At 39.0% G+C, this 16,687-nt stretch overlaps 1 protein-coding gene across 7 annotated transcripts in view; it reads right to left on the bottom strand.

Moving 5' to 3' along the window:
• Positions 1–16,687, bottom strand: part of SMYD3 (SET and MYND domain containing 3) — a 416,877-nt gene that overhangs the window by 196,802 nt on the left and 203,388 nt on the right. Inside the window, exons 2-3 of one of the 7 annotated variants that reach the window (XM_054194395.1) lie at positions 5,681–5,718; positions 4,700–4,826 (exon numbers count right to left, since the gene is read on the bottom strand). The exons of the other annotated variants lie outside the window; for them this stretch is intronic. The gene's annotated coding sequence lies outside the window, so the exon portion shown is untranslated. The remainder of the gene's footprint in view (positions 1–4,699; positions 4,827–5,680; positions 5,719–16,687) is intronic. 7 annotated transcript variants of the gene reach the window in all.

The raw sequence follows: 16,687 nt of genomic DNA, 5'->3' as shown, positions 1-16,687 counted from the left end.
ATTCAGAAGACTAAGATGCAGCAACAATGACCCAGCACAAGTAGCCACACTGAGGTTCATGCACCTCTAATGCTAAAACAAAGATTCTAACTCATCTTTTCAGGATTGAATCAATCAAGAATTGGCTTTTTCAAAGGAAGAAATGCATGAATGCTTTTAAAAACTGGGCAGAAGCACACATTTCATAATTCTCAGCTTTGCCGCTCCTCACTTACCAACACTCGTCTTCCCAATCTGCAGAATGACACACATTTATGTGGTATTTTATCAGTAGTAAGCACTACGAAAAGCGTAAGATTTTATGCAGGAACTGTATTAGTATAAATTGTAAAAGTGGACACAGTGTCTTTGTCAAACTGAGATGTTTTAACTCTATGAAGCAGTAAGCACACAAAAGGCATATGGTAGCACTGGCTAGGTATATGGTAGCAGCTATCACAGACAAATAGGAACTGGTCTGTAGAGCAAAATTTAGTGCTAAGGATCTGTCATCCCTAGTGTACATATTTCAGATTTTTCTGTTTCTTTGTTTAAACTTCAGACTAGCTCTGTTTTGGTGCCTTGTCCTGAAACTCATTTTCACCTGGAGTGCATTCAGGACTCCCTGGGCACATCCTCTAGTATAGCAAAAGCAAAAAAAAAAAGTGTCAAGTTTGTGCACTCCAGGACTGACGCTCAACTAAAACCAACTGAAGGGGAAATTCTCTTCAGAAGGGCACTCCTGGTCTGAATTAAAACATGAATACAGATGCACTTGTTGAGACACTCCATTTTGTGCTCCATTAAGTTTTAACAAATGACCATATCTCAGTAATAACCACATGGAAGCTCATCACAGGAATAGGAATTGTATTTTTGTTGTAGCTACAAAACAACAGTGACTAAAACCCACAGGACTTTAAGCATATATACGCTGAACTGGTTTCCTTCCACAAAAAGCTAAATGATTTTCAGACTTCGATTAATCACAGCTTACCATCTCAGCGGGTGCACCTCTACTGCAACTGACATTCCCTCTTTCCAAGACCCTGCGATTTTTAATGTTAAAAAGTATGCCAAGTTGCACATATTAGTTACTCACAGGCCTGGAGTATAGGGCATGGCCACAATACCAGGGACGCCAGCATCCCTGCTCGCAACCAGCCTGCGCTGCTTGGCTGAAGGACAGGGTCCTGCTCTCGCACACGCTACAGGACACTTTGGGTGCAGAAGAGAGGACCTGAGCAGCAGCAGCACCAGGGCCCAGGCAGCCCCTTGCTCTAAGTGGGGTATAGACATCACATAAGCTGGTTCTAGTTTGTAACTTGCCATTTTTAGCTTCGAAGTCAAGTTAGCAAAATGGCTGTTGTTTTGAAAGCATTACAAAGCACACAGAAAAAATAAAAACTTTTAAAAAAATTATAACAGGGAACAGAAATTTCTCTATAAGCTATTAGTATGAATACAGCCCAACAAACCATTTTGATCACCACTATGATTTAGCAGCACCTGGCTGCTCAGTGACATTATCTTGGCAGTATCGACCTAGCCTGTAGACAAGTACCCAAAACCATCAAAGCCACCACTGAAGTTAGCATTAATTTGCAATACTGTGGAAAGGGCCTGCAGACAGGAAAAAGAGATGAAAGTCATAAAAAGAGGGACATCCTCTCGTACACCCAGATGTGGTCCCTCAGATTTTCCTCCTGAGGCACACTGACAAAACAGCGCAGAGAAATTGCCACCTGTGCTGCTCCATAAATGGCGTACGCTCCTCCAACCTGGAGACTGGGAACTTTAAACAGGATCACATTGAGACCCTTCTACTCTCAGGAAACCAAGCGACATATTTCTGCCTGATGTAACTTGTAACATTTAAACAAGCTAAAATGGGGCTTGTTTTAAAGGGTGCTAAAGGGAAATAGTAGGAAACAACCAAACCAACTTGTTACATTTCAACAACTACTGAACTACAAAATCTTCAATCAATCCCTTCAATTTTTCACAAGAACAAACTCTCAAATAGCTATCCTCTGATATGAAGGTGGGATTTTAAATTTTTCAATTGAAGAAATTAACACCTTGTCCTCTTGCTGTATAAAATAGCCCTTTTGCTCTCATCCCTTTTCCGAAGTGTTTTAGAAAGCCTAGTGAAAGTGAGAGCATACCTTTCACACTTCCAAGATAGCACCTGAATTTTCACCTTACGTATTCCAACAAGGCACCTAGCACAAAATTTTGAGAACCACAAGACATAAATGTATCAGAGTAACTCATTGAGAACAGAAAGTCACAGATACATCTCTCAGACAGCCACTGTTTTTATTCTTTCCTTCACTGATGAAACTACAGTAATGAAAGAGTTATAAAATAGTGAGTGAATGTGAGAGTTGCATGTTAAAACGGAGTCACACAGACATGAACTTTTATTCTATTATTATTTTAATAAATACATAACCTAGCTGCTTTACTTAGATAAGACACGAAATGGGATGTGTTAGATCAAATATAATTATTTCTATCGACACAATCTGCTTTTGGTTTTTGGTACTATATGAGAGTAAATCCCTGCCAACTAAAGCCAATAGGAGATCTAATCTTTACTGCCTACAAAAGGGAGGTACTATACAACTACCGAGACAAAGGAAACGGGACCATTATTTCCATTGATGTTCAGTATTTTACACACCTTGTTATAAAGCTGACGATACTCATGGGAAAATGTAAAACGAAATTTCCGACCAGAATTTATAGTGTTTCAGAATAAAGAGTACGACAGCAAAACAGGTACCAAAGGAAAAACCGCAAAGATAAAACAGTGCGAGAAATGTTACAGTGAAAGTACAGGTGATCACGGCTGCTTCTTGCTGACAGGGGGAATGAGGACAGACTGGTCTTCCTTTCCCACACTGTCACAGAGCCAGGAAGCCCCCTTGGGGAAGGTGCGTAGCAGTGCCCATCCCAAACCACAGTCAACAGATTAACAGAGGGTGAACTTTCTGTTAAGGCTACCGTTAATTAATAGGCTCATCCAGAAGAGGAGGTAAAAACCACTTTTTGAGAGGACATTTTTTCATTAGTTTCTTTGAAGAATTAATTTATTTTCAACTGCTTCAGCACAGAAATTCCCGGGTAAAAGCAAAAAAAAATATTACCTCTTGAAATACTTTCATAAACCGCAGAGGTGCACTCACTAGTCATTTTTCTAGGAACTTTCATGCATGTAAGGCATTGTCTTGGCTGATTGGGATCACTTGCAACAGTAACAATAAACATAATTCAAGATACAAGAATTTTCTTACTACAAGAAAATTTTAAAACATTAATTTTATCTGTCCAAATGACCAGTCTGTTGGAAAAACTGCACAGAAGTGTTCAGCACTTCAAGAATAAGGGATATTGTTTTGAAGAGATGCATCATATTTTTCATACATAATCTTGTGATATATTTCAGTCCTTTAACTATAAAACTCATTGTAATTATAGAGGCACCATTTTAATAGCGATGATTCTTTCACCCTTTAGTTTTTTTACGCCTATTACACTTTAAAAAGTTTCCCATGCTACTATTTGCAGTGTATTCGTGGAAGAGAATTTGAATTGAATCGTTGTTAAGTCTTCATATTTATACAACCTTTTTGAAAACATTGCCTCAGAAACAATATGCAGAACTGCATGCTATGAATTTCTGAGACAATAATATCCTAAGATTTGCTTTTGCAGTATGACTTGCATATATGAGATATTATGTTTCTGCTGGAAGGTGGAAGAATATGCTAGGAAGTATGTTCAGTGTTAGTGAAACGTATTGAAAGTACATTACGTAAAAAGTATACAACCCACCCCCCCTACCCCCTGAAAATAAAATATGTGAGTCAATTAGCACCCGGGTTTTGCATTGTTTGTTTTTTTTACCTCTGCTGTTCAGAGGTAACTTTTTCAGCCAAAAAGACTACTAGTGCTTTGAACTGGGATAGCCACCGCGTGGTCAGCAGTTCCAGCTAGATTTTCTTAATTCCACGCCTAACATGAGGCATTAGAGTTAGGAAAGCACCTTTTGAAACCCCTCCCTGCAGACGGACGAGGAGTTAAGTCTCTGCCAGGAAAAGCTGGAAGTCCAAGACCTACCTCCCCACCTCTGGGGCTAGACAGAACAAAGGAAAAAAAAAAAAAAATGAAAAGCAATCCATTCATCCTTATTTGACCATACCAGCCCTGTAATCTGCTCTCAAAAAATTGAATTATGGAAACACAGCAATGTAACCAACTTAGCACGTAACTGATAAAATGGGGATGCAAGATGATAATTGTGTATCAAAAGCAGAAGGCATTCAGAGTTGACTTCTGCAGAGAATATGGAACTCCATGTCCAGATTTGGGTCTAGACAGATTTAGCAGAGACACATCTTATCTCTCTGTCAGCCTGTGTTTAAATACAACTTCACATCTACCTCACTTATGCCTGTGCATGCACAAATATGTATTAGGAAAACCTTTGGGAAGAAAATTATAGTTGACGTAGAGCAATAATCCTCTGCCAAAACATTTTACAAAAGATGACAGAAAGCAGGCAGCACAAGTAATGGAAACCTCTGGAGAAGATGCCTTGGGAAAATGAGAAAATATAGTCAAAGAAAATCAGCTAATTAAGGCACTGGTATAACAAATACATTTGAATGACTGGAGTTTAAAATAAACATAGACTAGATCAAGAACTTACGAGTGTTGTCAAGGTATGGTAAGGATGAGAGAAAATCCTCTGTGACTAAGGACGACTGAGTTGTGTGATCAGTTGAAAAAAACAATATGAATTCAAAATAAAAATGCTCCAGGACAAAAAACAGGACCTGTGAAGATAAAAATGGAGAAAATGTGGGGTTTTTTTTTAAAAAAAAAAAGACAAAAAAGAAAAGAAAGGTAAGAACTGTATGAAGTCATTCAATAACAATAAATCTACAAAGTTAAAACTACGAGGAGGAAAAACACAGTGACTTTCTAAGAGCATCAAATGCTCAAACAGCATCTGTGTCAAGTGCTGAGAGTCTATCAGTCTTACCACAAGAAAAAATGTACCACGTACTAAATTCCAAACACTGCACTACAAAGCTGTAACACCTTTCACAGCATATTAGCTGCCTCTGGAGAGGCTGAGAACCCAGCCGAACAATAAGGATGATGACATTGGCATCTTTTAGAAAGCACATTGAGATCTATCCATTTAAGTATATAGATAAGAATTAAGCATTAATAGTATTTTCATCAAGCCAAAGACAGGATAAGCAGAAGAGTCTAAGAAATATCTTGTAGCAAAAGAAGTTAAAGGAACACCGAGGTTTACGTGCTGCATTTGTGTATGAGATTTTCATTTAGTTCCAAACAACTTCCATGATTACGATAGCTGAATGGAGTTGAGAGTAAAAAATAAACCCTCATTTGTTTATTTTGTTTAAAGTAAACATTGTTTGCTCAACTTCCTTGAAATACTGCCTTGAGTATTTATATTTATTTCTTCTTGCAACAGATGAATAATGCTTTGAGGAGAAAAAACTTTGTAAACCCATAACATCTGCAAAGATTCTGGGCACAGACTAGCATCTGAAACAAATTTTATTGTATGACTAACTTTCTAGTTTATATATTCCCTTTAAAGAACAAAAAACGAGTTTAACTTAGTTTGTTGCTAAGTACAAAATATACTTACCTTAAATTGCTGACTAACAGGTGCTAAGAGCTACTTACCTGCAAAACAAATCAAACAAAGCGAGTTACTTAACAGCACAATAAACTGGGTAGGAGAGCGGACATCATTTAGGTGGGTTGGTGGTTAGTCATTCCTAATTTTAATACCAGAGTTAGCTGGAAGAATGGAGTGAAACAAGGATTTAGTATAAAAGAAACACAAATTACAAACTCCAGGTTGAATACTGTGATGGGCTGTGCAAAGCTCAGTCTCAGCCAAAATGCCTTATCACGTGAACTTCACTGGCCCCAAGGTGACGGTGAGACTGCTGAGAGAAATGACTTGCACAAAGACCTGTTTGCTCTGACTCTCAGAACTGCTTCTGTCTCATCTAAGATGAGCCTCTGTAACATGGAATACAAGCACCCTACAAGGTACCATCTCTAGGATGTTCATTTTCTGGACTAACTGTACAGGAACCATGAACCAATATTGTTTATATTATACAGAATTTCACAATTTATATAATTAAATTCATTAGCAAACTCCAGTAAAGCACTGTATACACTCACTGGAAGTTGGGTAAGAGCACTCCCATTACTCCCATTTCCACACCTTGGCCTCATTTTTCTTTCAAAACTTTCTTCCTTCTGAAAACTACAAAAGCAGCATCTGTTACTATCTTTGTTTCTGTCAAAGGTGAGAAATTTGCAAGGTTGTAAGTCATTAACAGCAGCATCTTTAATCAACAATGATAGAAATACTGGTCGGAAGTAGCCTCTGGATGTCATCTCGTCCAACTTCCTCTATCAGGAGGGCATTTTCATAGAAACAGATAAATTCTGGAGTTGAGCGTTTTTCAAAATAGAAATATCAAAGAAGGAGTTAAATAAACAGACAGCCCATGTTTCATTGGTGCAATCTTGTAATTAAACAGTTCTAAATATGTACTACAGTCAGACATCACATCTTTTTACAGCAGATACCCTATTATTGTGGCCCCTAGAGATAAAAAGGATTGAGGTTAATGGAGTTAATGGGTTTTTCACCTAAACCCAAAGTTCCCAGAAAATTGTCTGAATGCTATTTGGCATGCAGCATCTTTGGCACTGTTATACCAAATATTGTGTTATTAATCCCTTAAATCACAAAACGTATATGAACACGCCACAAATCTTTTGAATATACAGTCCACAGATGTACCAAATTCACATTTTTACAACACACACACAACGTCCAAATCGTAGACACATAAATCCACCCTGCATTCATAATGATGTCCTGGCAGCTTCCATAACAGAGAAGTGGAATGGAACATTGTTTAGAAACATCATCTATTACAATCCATCACAGCAATGGCATCTTTTGTTTTCAAGATTTAAAACAGAATAAAAATTTGAACAAAATCTTGTCAAAAATAAAAGGTATGTTTTGGGAAGAAAAATAAATAAATATCACAGGGATGAAGACAGAATCACCAGTGCAGCCTTAAAATGGCAAGACATTGCCCATGATAAGCTTTGCTATTGATTATGCCAGAATTCTTGTTAAGTTCATTTCATCTCAGCTCGAAATTTGAAGGAGGTCTCATGTGCAGCCTAAATAAATCCAGAATAGGCTCATAGGTATGTTCTTCTTTTAAGCCAACCTTGTTAATCAATCATGATAAAAAGTACAGAAAAATGGCAATCTTTATATTTCTGACTATAAGCCCAACAGTTACTTTTCATATCTAGAATCCCCCTGGTGATGTAAGGAGATTAATGCAATACACTATTCACAACATTATGACACACTATAATTATCTCCATGGATGCCAGAAACAATTTTGACCACTGTGATAGACTGGGTACTATCCAAAAGAAACAAAACCAGTATAGATCTTAAAATATATGGGTACAAGTGCACTATACTTTGATCGCACTGACAAGAACTCAAAGGAAGCCAAGAACAGCTGGGGCTGGGGAAAGGATGATGCCAATTTAATCTTTAAGATTGACAGCTCTGTTTGGGACAAGGAAAGCTGAGCGGATGTTATTCAGCAAGGGAAAATCACTGTGGAGGAAGAGAAGCTCTAGGAGTAATATATTAAAAATAAATATGGAACTTGAGGGCAAGTTTAATGTAAAGCAAGCCAAATGCTTTGCTAAAAAATGCGGCCTTTGTACTCTTTTGAAACTATTACATGCTAAAAATGCAGCCTTTGTACTCTTTTGAAATTATTACCTTTTTTTTTTTCCTCCCCTTGAGCTAAGTCCCTCAGCAGACGTTAAAGTAATCGTAAATGGTGATTAGTATTCAGAAATACATTTCACCATGAGAAACAGAAATATGCCCTCTTGGAGCTCAAACTCGCTGCTCTGGGACAAACTCTGTCCTCAACACCAACCCTGGGCAAACAGCTTCCCGAGCCCTTCCTTGTGGCTCCAGGGGCACAACATGCTGCTGGTGTCCCCTGACCCAGAGTGCACCCCTGGGGAAGCCAAAGAAAGGTGCCAGCAAGTGACAATGAAGACTTGGGGTGGCACAGACACACAGGTCTGCTGTCCTTGTCGGAGGGAGTGATGAGCACTGCTGAGTCTTCGGGAAACTGGAAAAATCTGAACTTGCAAACCGGTTGGAGGGAAGGAAAAGCCGCTATGAAAACCTTCTCCAATTAAAGTGAACTCTGGAAACAGCTGTAATTTCCCAGGAGATCCAGCCCTGGTGTTTGCACAGGGCCATTACTTGCTGTTTGTAAATAATTCTGCCTCAAGGTGCTCTGCTTTAAGGAAGAACCAAGATTCTTCAAATCTTACATGTCTTCTCCAACAGAAAGCTGACTGGCAGTTCTGCATCTGCTCCTACTCAACACAAGCACTCAAATAGACTCGATTTGGCTTCACAACTTTGCCAGCCTGCCTTTTCATAGCACCTCATGTCCTCCTCTTCCCTCCTGCACACTGGACAAGTTTTGCTTCAAGCTGGACACAGAAACATGGCGAGGATTTGCCCTCAATAAATTCTTCATCCAAAAATTCCATTTATGCAACAGTTGCTGTCTTCTTATGACGACAATAAAAAGGCACTAACAGTGCAATCTGGTGCCATGTCCCTGAGGATAACTTAAATGACTGGCTTGCATCCTACCATGCACATTTCCCTCCAGGAAGCAGAAATATAATACTCTCAAGAATTTATAGAAAGCTGTTGAAAAGCCTTCGCTGACCTCAGGAAATCAGCAAAAGTTACATTTTTACCAGGTTTAGAAAGAGGGAAAAACAACTTAAGAGACTGTAGGTGTTCTCCTGGTTTGCTCTTTGATGCCATTAATTCATTGAACGGCTAGCTCGTCATATAAACATCTGACATAGCTGAATGAGGCTACAAGATGCAAGGATGTGCTTTCAGTCAAGAGGCTACAATTCATTTGTCACCTGCAAGAAATGAGAGTGTTTCCCTATGTTGTGAACAAGCACAACAAACCCACACTGCTACAGATTTCTAAACTCACAAAGGAGGGTCTCCAGCTTCCAGGGTTTTATACATACATGTTAATCATATTAACAATGTCAACATCCAGTGAGGTAAAAAGGAAAAGACACGTTTCTGTTTGCACAGCAACATATCTCTGCAGAAATGCTTTCCCTTTAAAGGATAAGGAGCATCCCTCTAGCTCTCCCCCAAAATTCTGGGTTTCTTCTACTCTAATCTCAAAAGAAATCTGCCTTTTTTTTTTGTACCAAAAATCTCTTATGAAAACTAACACCCTCCTTTGACCCCAGATGAGATCGCATCAGTTAGTTTCTTCCACTTATGCCCAGAGAGAAGGATGCATTCCTTTGGATCACAAATATAAGTAATTTAAGGTTCAATTCTGTTTCGGTATATATTTATGTAATGTGCACATGTTATTTCTCTGATAGGATATTGTATTTCTGATTCACAAACACCCCCCACATATACTATAACTAATCTACTTGGCTACACCAAAATTTCATACACAATAATGAGAGTTACTTCCTTAAATAGTTTGCTTTTGTTCACTTCCTAAACATAGTGCTCCAGCTTTCAAAGGTATTTAAGATGCACCAAACTTCAAATATGTTACACACCGTGGCCTAATCAAAAGCATATTGAAATCAAACTTTCGCTGATTTTTAAATGGTATGTGGATCAAATGTTTGTGCTCAAAGAAAGCATTTTTTTCCAGCATATTTCATTGCACTCAAAAACATTTAATACAGTTTTGCCACTCTCTCTTAAATGTAATTTTCCACAAATAATAATAAAAAAAATCAGGATTGATGTGGTCCCTATAAAAATAAACATCAATGAACTCGCATCCACTGAGTTAGTGTTTCAGTATGAGTCAAAACCTTATTTATTATCAAAGAACAACAATCACTTTGTTCTCTCTATCCCAAAACTGCAAACAACCACTATTATCCAGATACTGGTAACAGGTGAAAAGGCTTATATCAAACCTAATGACTTTCATGATCAATAGCATTAAAAATCAAAACGTGTAAATTAAATGTAGATCTCTGTGTAGTCTCATTATACCTGAACATTTACCATAACAATGCACTACAGTTCTTTGCTAAAATTCCTTACGTCTCTAAGTTATGGGGCAAAATTCTATAATTCCTACTCAAACAGATCATGAACTAAGTTTTGCTGGACCAAGGATTGTAGATTTTGGCCTCAAATTCAGAAGGGAACTTGGAGAGGGAAATTCCTCCTGCCAATAGATTTTTAAGTAATACCATGATTTCTGTTACAGGTTTGACTTAATCTGGGTAAGTTCTCACGTGTATTGGAACAATTATTTCTGATGATACAAACTCAGCTGATTCGCTTTAGAAAATCTGCATCTCTTCCCTGTAAACAAGTTCCCCTCCTTCATGTTGAAAGTCATCAGTGTCGAGATGAAAGCAGGTACATGAAAGCTGCAGTACGGTCGATCCCTTTGCTTTCAGCTTTTCCCAGTATGGCAATGCAACAGCTCCAGATTTCATTTTTGAAAACACTCCTTTCTCCAAACATCAAACACTTGTTCATGTTACCAGCACAAAAACTACTTAGAAACAGATATGCACAATTACATTACAAGAAATTGATGGAAGTTTTGTTCCGGAAGCTGGCAAATTTGTATGGATTTATCCAACCTATGCTTTGGGTAAAGTCATTCATCCCAACAAATAATTTCAGAAGCTCAGTGGTTGGTGGGGTTGAAAGTCTGTGCTTGTGCTAAAAGGTGACATTTGAAATGCAGCACATGTGTCATTATTTTTAGCTTTGCACGTTAATAAAAACTCACAATGACAAAAAATACAATAATGCTGAGCTTTGCTACGCAAAATCTAAACCAAAACAATGGGGGCTCATACAACCCTTTCTGCAGTTCCATTAATTCAGTGTAAATACTCCTATGGATCAATCTAGTTCAAAGATTTTTTTTACCTAAAAAATTCGAGACACTGCAGTCACTGCCAGTGACTGACCTTGATACAAACATCAGTTGATTATCTGTCAGACAGCCCCTTTTTGAGCAGGCAGCTTCTGTTTCTTTTTTAGCAGCATATACTTTTCCCAACCATTGTTCATTCCATCTCTCACCAGCACTCTTATTTTTTACCATCTGCTTTTGATTTTTAAATACTGGAAAAGAAACTATTCTATGGATAAAATTCTTAATACTTTCCTGTTACAAAAAAATATTTCCCTCAAATACCCTTTAATATTTCCATACTTTTCCTTAATTTGAACTGTCATGTCACTCATTGCCTCTCATCTATTTGTTTATTGGTATTTCTGTATTCCTTCTAAGCCCTCTCTTTGTTACTCCTGATACGCTTAACACTAACCTGCTATTTTACACTAAAATATCTTTCTGTTTCATCAATGACCTCACATTGCTCTTTCCAATTTACGGTCACAAAATACATAATAGTTTTAAAATTAAATATAAAATACAGAAATGCTGTAACAACTGAGAACTTCAAATCATGACTTCAGAAACACAAATAGTGGAATTCACTTTAAGTTAGTTTGCTTCAGAACCAGGGTGTCCAAACCAAATTCTTAACAGGATTAACAAACACTAACTCAACTTTCACTTTCATGATTTAGCTTAAATTGCTTGTAAGGGCACATAATGCTGCCAAATTAAACACATAATTGGGGGGAAAAAAAAAAAAATCAGTCAGCATTCTAAGAAAATGGTTATTTTTGTTTAGTTATGGAAAAACACTGTGACTGCTCAAGAATTAGAAAGACCTGGGTTTGAAAGCACAAGGACTCAGGGTCCACATTGGGTACACGTTATACAATCTCTTTCACAAATGCTCCTTCCTATGGGCTGCCACATTTGTATCTTGAATTTCCCCAGCAGGAATGCACATGCAAAGCTCATGCCCAGCCGGCTGACACATTGGCAAAGCCCTGCACCTAATGTAGGCTCACGGCACTGAGGGTTCACACACCCACCCACCCACCCACACAAAGAGTAAAACTGAGCTTTTCATGATGTGTCAGGTCTTACCGCACATAGACGAGCCAAGGCCAGAGCACACGTGCAGGCACCGGGGAGCACCTGGGATTTGCCAGTCCAACTGCGCACACGCTGCTTATCCCATCCATGTGCTCGGGAAATACCAGGGCATGACTGGAGCAATCAAAACGTAAGCTTGCCTGCGCTACCTTGTGTACTGAAATGCCAAGCAGATTTCCCCTGAACACAATGTCTACCCTGAAAACCAATTGGCATATTCAGCAAAGGGCTACCCCAGCAGCCCCCCATGTCAGTCATTTTTGGTTTTCTTCTGTTTCACATATTTTTACAAACGCTCTTTCTGAAAACTGCTCTAAAACCTCACTGCTTTCATGTTTAAAACCTTTTTCTAATTAAGAGTCTTCATGTATCCCTTCCCATTTATACCTCTTAGTGCTAATGCAGTTACAGAGACCAGCAAGATGTCTTTCAAAGTTTTCATCCAACCTGTCTGAACAAATCAAACTCTCTTGTTCCTTCCTACTCCCCATAATCAACCATTTTCATAGCCCTGCTCCATTTTGATTTCATCCATCTCTAACAGGACTTGAGCTACATTTAAAAACGATCCCTGGAAATTCCTGAGCCAATAAATTTCAGGAGTGCATTTGCCTTTTTGTGGCAGCACCTCCCTAGTGGTTGGTGTTGGTGGTTCATGGTATGGATGAGCAGTATACACCGGTCTGTACCTACTGGTCAGTCATTTCCAGGCTGATAGAAATCACTAAAGCTGGTGATTCCCACTTCATAAAGAGTTATTGTTATCAATCTCCAACCCCTGCAACTCGAGTTGATCTAGTTTTCTTTCCTGAGCTACCTGACTGGGGGATACAGAGAAGCCAAAGCAAGACTCTTCACGGCAGTGCACAGCAGTAGGACAAGAGACAACAGACACATGTTGGAAATTCCATTCAATATAAGGATTTATTTTTTCTTTACCACAAGGTGATCAAATACTGAAACAGATTGCCCAGAGCAGCTGTAGATCTCCCTCCTTGGGGGTATTAAAGACTTGACTGGACACGGCCTGGAGCAACCTGATCTAATTAGACCTCTTTTGAAAAGGGGGTTGTACTAGGTGACCCCCTGGAGGTTACTTTAAACCTAAATTATTCTAGGGTTCTTTCATTCCAGTTTCTCTTGACTGATGAACAACATGACCTTATTTTTCATTTCCACTGCTGATGACTTCCTATTTTGCTACCAACACATCAGCATTATTCTACCGTTTGCTAAAGTCACTGCTAACAAATAATTAAGAACATACAAACAAATCAGTATTTTATGAAACATATGTGCTACTAATAATCATGTGCTAATTTGTTCAGATGGATATCATCCACTTCTCTATTAGAATGAATTAAAATTTTTTTACGTGCTTCGACCTCTGATGTTACTGGAGTTGTTTCTACTCCGGGAGGTGCCCTATCTTTATTCCCATGTTCAGCATCACAACAGAGTTTAATATTAGTCTTCATTATCTTGATTCTTAGCCTAAACTAACCCTAATCCACTTCTCATCATAGTAGCTCCATGTCTTCTTTAGTTGTTCATTCACTTATTACTACACATAAGGTACATTTCTTTTGCAAGATTTAAACCACCATGACGACTTAATTTTATCCTCATATTTCCTGACTGTGACAACAAAGCTGTGTTTTCCATTTTGTGTAGCCTTTTTGTCAGCTTTGTAATGTGTGTTTTGGAAATGGTTATTCATTCACGTAGGTCTGGAGTCTTTCACCTTTGTTCCTAAGCAAGGAAAAAAGAATTCAGGTTTTTCTACAGGTTTTGTACCTCTGACCTGTGGAATTCTAGTCCTGCTCCATATTCAGCTCTTGAGCGCATCACTATAGGTATCAGCATCAATGAGACTCCTTAAATTTATGCTTTCAAAGTTAGAAGATAAAACAAAGTACAGATTGCTTTTGTTCATCAGATCATTAAACTTAAGTAGCATTACAGTGAAGCTCTTCTCAGACATTCTGGCTTGCTTAAGTCCAGTTTAAAAAAGCACAACTCCCTGCTAGCACAGGGGCTATTAAGTAAAGAAATCTCTTATATACAGGAATGGTTGGGTTCAACCATCATTCTCCAATATCTATTTAACAAGTAATACGGCATAGCTGTTGCGCACGTCATTGTGTGGCTGTGAATCAGAGTCGTATTCAAGGAAAATTACATATTCATTTTGCAGTATTTATGATGCAATGTATGAACACAGGTGCTTGCTGAGCCATGATGAATGATAAGACTAAAAGCCAGACATCTGCACTGAACAACGTAAATAATTCAACTCCTATTTGCTCTTCAGAAGCGCTGAGGATCTACACCTTTAAGCTGCAAATGCTTAACTCTATCAGCTGTCAGGTGCAAGGCTCCCCTCGACAAACTGCAGGCCAGAGGCTTTAATTATTTCTGCTTAATTCATTGCATTTTAGCCAGCATGGAAGTCTGTAGTCCACCAACAGTATAATAAAACTAACCCACACCTTTCACCTTCATCTTTCAGGCCGACGCTAACCATTCCTGAGGGCGAAGGAGCCTGGTCTTGCTATGGAGTCAAACCCTCTGGTTTCACAGGATGCAGCCAGTTTGGCTACAAAGACCATTCCCTGAGTGCAGGTGGGTATCGTACAGAGATACCCCCACTAAGGATTACATCAGCTTGTAATAGGTACTGTGGGAGTCCCAACTAGCACCGGCTAGTAGAAGGCCAAGTATCTGCTGGTATGTTCTCCTCTCAGTTCTTGCCAAGTACACTTTCAACAACTGGGAGAGCTGGCCCTCATATTATGCTTCCTGCTGTAATCCTAAACTGACTTGAGCTCTTCAGTACTTTATTTGACTTCATTCTAGTCTGCTAATTTCACTTCCTCCCAGCCCATGCAAGTCCTGAGAGCCCACACTTCTTAATATCTGAAATACAGCTATTTGAAATCATACTCCCAGAATAGACGTACATACTTTTCACTTGAAGCAATAGGATAAGTAGCATTTTAAAAGTAAAACAAGAATAAGACAGGCAGTGTTTTCCTGCTGACAACTGTGTAAGACAATGTAGCAGACATGCACTTTTGAAATGCAGGTGGGCTTTTATCCCTGCCAGTGCAATGCCAGTGGTAGTTCCAGATGTGGGGAAATTGACACCCACAAATTAAAAAAAAGGGATTTGCAATGATTCAGCACAGAGGAAGCCTGGAGCAAACTGTGACTATCTAGAAATCTGGAAGAGAGCCAGACAAACTTACGGCTCAAGCTCTTTGGAGCCCTGTCTGAAATCAAAGCTGCTCCCCGCTTTGGTGGGAATTGCACAGGAAAAGGATGAATGGGAGAGGGTAGATGACGGGTATAGCCTTCATTGCACATGCAAAAGGGTACAAATTACAATCCCTTGAGCATACAGAGGTGAAGCAAGGTTCATAACGCCTTATTATATTAAGCCACGTTATGAAAATGACTGTTTACATTGGTTCATTAATGTTTGTACAAGGCTGCGAACATGCAAAGTGGTAAGTATCAGCACAGGCATCAAGCATGGTCTCTCAACTTTGACATGTTCATGAGTGTTGTAACAAAAGAAAATACACTTTAATCATAACAATTATTGCCCACAAAATGTGGCATTTAGCATATTGTGTCTCTACATAATTTCTGACCATTTAAACTAAGGCAGAAATTGGTATCATCAGTGGATATCATTATCCTGAGCAATTTATTTCTTCCAAAAGACAAAATGTGTACAATCATCAATAAATTACAAATGCAACCCACTAAACTAGCACATTTGGCATTGCAGGGCTATGTAGGTGCTGTGTTGCTAAAATACCTTTCGTCAGATTGGGTGCAATGTCTTACATTGTATTGCCTGCTGAAAGGGAGGTTATTTCTCAGTTTTCTACTTTTTCTTTTAATTTTTTAATTCTTTCATAACTGTAGCAGACTTCAAATCAACCTGAGGTTTTAGGAGGAAGTGCCAAGATCTATTGCTTAAAGCGAATACCACAACACTTCTGAAAGTCAGTTTTGTTTGAACGCCAGCTAGAGCAGTAAACACTATAAAAAGAAGAAATACATATCCTCAGCTCTGCTGGATGAAAGACTGAAAGCAAGGGAGACTGCAAATAAGTCTCTTCCCCAGCCTTCATGCTCTTGCAGGGCAGGTCCTTTTCTCCAGGCGGACTCTTGGCTGAGCAATACCTGCTCATTTCCTGGATCAAAGCAAATTCTACAGTCTTTCTTGATGCACTTTCATATATCTCTGTCTGACACTCCGAAGGGTTGGCTACGTCTCTCTGCCTCTCCCGGCTGGCTGCAAAGGCAGCGCTCACCACATGTGCTTGGGCTTCCCCAGTAGTGCTCAGGGAAAAGGGCAGCCTGCCCTGCCCCCAAGGCATCCACTGAAAGGGAGGCACAGGGGATGGTCCAGCCTTCCCCTCTGCTTCTCAGCTACAGCTTTTTAAAGGAGCATATGGCCAGCAGCAGGAGGGAAA

This window comes from Rissa tridactyla, chromosome 3 (assembly GCF_028500815.1).
Source record: "Rissa tridactyla isolate bRisTri1 chromosome 3, bRisTri1.patW.cur.20221130, whole genome shotgun sequence".
Classification (NCBI taxonomy): domain Eukaryota; kingdom Metazoa; phylum Chordata; class Aves; order Charadriiformes; family Laridae; genus Rissa; species Rissa tridactyla.
The sequence above is the reverse complement of the archived record's forward strand: the minus strand, read 5'-3'. Positions and strand labels throughout refer to the sequence as shown.